Here is a 3,775-nt window from a genome sequence, read left to right on the forward strand (position 1 = left end):
TTATGTTGTCTTTCTTCTAACCATGATAACTTTATATAAATTGGGTTATGGTTTGATTTTAAGTCCCAAATATGCTCTCCAATCTTAACTTTGTCTATCTTTTCTATCAATCTTTGTGAACAAATCACATAGTCAACGACACTTGCCCCATTATATGTGTTGCAAGTGAAGTTCCTAAACCTTTTCCATCTATCTTGACCATTGCGAATAATTAAGTTGAAAGCACCACATAGTGTAAGCAACTCCTCTCTAAAATGATTGCTAACTTTGTCACCTTCTGAACATCTCACCCATTGGGGATTCTCCTCTTCCGTGAGCCAAATAGGACTGTGATCCTCTTTGCAACAAATAATACTAGATTGTTGATTTGTTGTTCTAGCATTTAAATCTCCCACTAAAAGAACTTCTCCCTACTAAGAGTATGTGGCAATATCTTGCTTTAAAGTGGCATATGGATCCTTGCTATCTAGCCCCTTATTTTTGTAAGTTTTGGAGACTTGAGGAGCAAAATAGCATGCTACAATTCTTATGTGATTCTCATTCTTTGATATTTTGAACCATAAATATTGTTTGTTTGCATCTCTTTCATTAACTGAATGTGATGACCTTCTTTTTCTTTCACTAAAACTAGTATCCCCCATACCCTTTTCCATTTTCTGCTACCTTGTTCCAAACAGCTAACTTCAAATAACCGTCAAACACAGGAGTTTTGCAACCATCATGTTCATGAGTTTTCGTGAGACATATGTCTCTACCTTCCGAAATAGGTCCCAACCCAAGTCCCCTCCTCCAAGGGTAACCTCTACAATTCCAACAAACTAAACTTAGGTACACCTAGGTAAGATTTGACTACTACGCAGTTTGGCACATAAGACTCAAATTTTGTCTTCACCCTTTTTCATACATGTTGATCTTGTTGTTTTCCTCCCTATTATTGAATTCTTTGTTTTTTCTTTACTACCAGTTTGTTGCCCTATTTTGCCCTGAGTCCCAAACACTACAATAATTTCTTTACCATTGTACAACCATGCCTTTTTCCCTTCATTTCTTGTTGCTCTAATTTTCTCCACTTCTCTCCTCTTGTTGTTTGTTGGTTAAATCTTCATCTAGGAAGAAGTGTGAGCCTTTCAAGAGTTTCTTTTTGCTCAAGAGATGGTGTTTGTCTTGCACGCTTGCCATGGTGACTTTTATGGGTCGAGGCCTCTCTTCACATATCTTCCCCACCCTCCTTGCTTGGAAAATTTTCCCTTTCCAATGTAGTTTCTCTTTTAGAAAGTCCCTTGTCAAATTAAAAGTACATTCATTCCTCCCATAATCTCTTATTCCCCTGATAATAAAGTTTGTTTCCCTGTCTTTTCTTTCTTTGTGTTCTCTTTCCTGTGCTCTACGAGCACTTGCATCTTCTTCTTCCTCTATCCTTATGTAACCATTAACGTCTTTAGCTCTAGCTTTGATTTCTTTTGGACCGTCTTTCCTATTGTTCTTTTTTGCCTTCTCTTTCGAAAGGTCTGTTTGTTGAGATACTTGTGTATCTACCTAAGTTGCTTTAGAAATTATCACATCCTTGTTTGCTACTATTGATTCTTTCATGGTTTGCCACATTGTCTTCATGTTTTTCCATTCTTGTTTTCCTGTCTCTAGAGCCTCTTGTAACATTGTTACTTGTTCTTTTAAAATTCTATTACCTTCCATTAAACATCAATTTGCAAATGTGATCTCTAAAATTTTGCGGTCCCTTTCCTGTTCTTTGGCTTCCAAAATCTCCAGCCTTGTCCTGGCCTTCATCAGTTCTTGGACATAAAGATCTGATGACCAAGTAAGAGGTGTAGATGTGGGACTGTAAATGGTTGACTCTTCTTTATTTTTGTTTTTCTTATTTATTTTCTTTCTATGAAACTATTTTCCTTTTCTTTGTTCCCATTTAAGGCGAGCAAGCCTACGCCTTAAAATGTCCTGATATTGCTTTGCATTTACCCAAATCCACTTTCATGTTTTGTCTGTTGAAGCAATTTTGACTTGACCCAAATGATTTGTTTCCACAAAACCTGAGATTTCCTTGCCATTTTTAACATTTACTATTGATTTGCTTTCCATTTTAAGATGAGGCCACACACTAAATAAATAAATATCCTTAAGTTGAAGAAAACCTTTTTTTCACTTTACCGCAAGGACTCTTTAACGAACGATCTAAAAAACCACGAGACTTCTACCCTTGAAAATTTGAACTTGTGACATGTATCAACTCTAGTGGATAACAAACATGTCGAATTTTGCCCTCAAAACTTAAAATGCCCTCCAAGCAGCGATGAAAACCTCTTAGGTACTGCCCCGAACCTTCATTTCTCGACTACCCGATTAACCACACATCTTTAATAGTTATATATATACACTTATATATATCTATATATATATATATACTTTTAAAAAGAGTTATATATATATATATATATATATATATATAATCAATCAATCTTAAAAATATGTATAGAGTTGTTTATATTTATTTAATTTTTAAATTTATAAAATCTATTAATAACTAAAATTCAATTCTAGAGTATGTTCTATTTACGAATATTATATAATTGCATTAAAAAATTAAATTCATGGTGGTGCCAAAAAAAAGTAAGAGAGGGAATTTTGTCTTTCAAGTGGGAGTCATGTCAAAGCAATGCATTTTATATGGTATTAGATTCCAAGTTAAGTAATTTTATGTAATTCCAAATCAAACCAAGAATTATAAAGTTGATTTATTATTAACAAAAAAAACAATATAAAACAAGGTCACATCACTGATAGTCCCTATCGCAGAGTTAAAAATATGATATTTAACTGATAAATTTGCGTCAATTGTATGTTGGCTAGGTAATTGTGGAAGGGTCATCTACTTGTAGAGCTTTCTGTCAGGACTATGGATATACAAATTATCGAGTTAGGACATACGAAATCTTAGCCGGTAGTCATACATACTAGTACGACACTACAATAAAATGGTAGGAAGGTAGGTAACCTTAGGGGTTGTCCTTTCCAGCGGCTAGTAGTTGCTCTTACTTCGCCTTCTTTCGTCCTAATGAGGTGGGTGTTTTGAGTTGGCAACGTGCCCAATACTCATACTCTAGTAGCATGTAATTTTACATGTTTGTCTAAACTTCAAAGAAACGAAAGCTCTAACTCTTGTCTTTGTACACATTCGTACACTTAAACTTTATATTCAAAAATCATCATTGTTGTCGAGTAAAGAGTGGAGGGTGGGTTGTACAGTACTCTGTATTAATTAAAATAATTATGGAGTACATTGAAATCCTCTCATGTCATCATTATATAATAAAATCTAAAAGATTTGAACCAATAATATTCCAAATAAATGAATTTAAATATTATTTAAAAATAATAAATTTCAATTTATAATGTAAAACTTTAGACATACCTTCTCAATGCAAAACATAAATTGAATGTGTAATATCCTTCTTGTGGTAGGTATAATAAAGTTGGGAACTAAAGTACAATTTAAAATTTATAATAAATTCAGTGCAATGTAAAGCTAATTTTGATAAGTTGACTATAGTTTAATTGATTTTAAATATTATCAAGATAAATTTATACAAATTGTAAGTATCATTATTTATGTATAATAAATATATCTTTCCATACCAATTCGGCTAATAAAAATTATAAATGTGTGTATATTTTATCGTTATAGAATTTAATTTTTAAAATGTACATATTTTATCCTTATAAATTTGATGAGCTAACCCAACAAAACAGGTATTTCTTAGTG

The sequence above is a fragment of the Pinus tabuliformis genome, chromosome 3_1 (genome assembly GCF_031772625.1).
Source record: "Pinus tabuliformis cultivar Carrire ecotype Pingquan chromosome 3_1, CPIR1, whole genome shotgun sequence".
Classification (NCBI taxonomy): Eukaryota; Viridiplantae; Streptophyta; class Pinopsida; order Pinales; family Pinaceae; genus Pinus; species Pinus tabuliformis.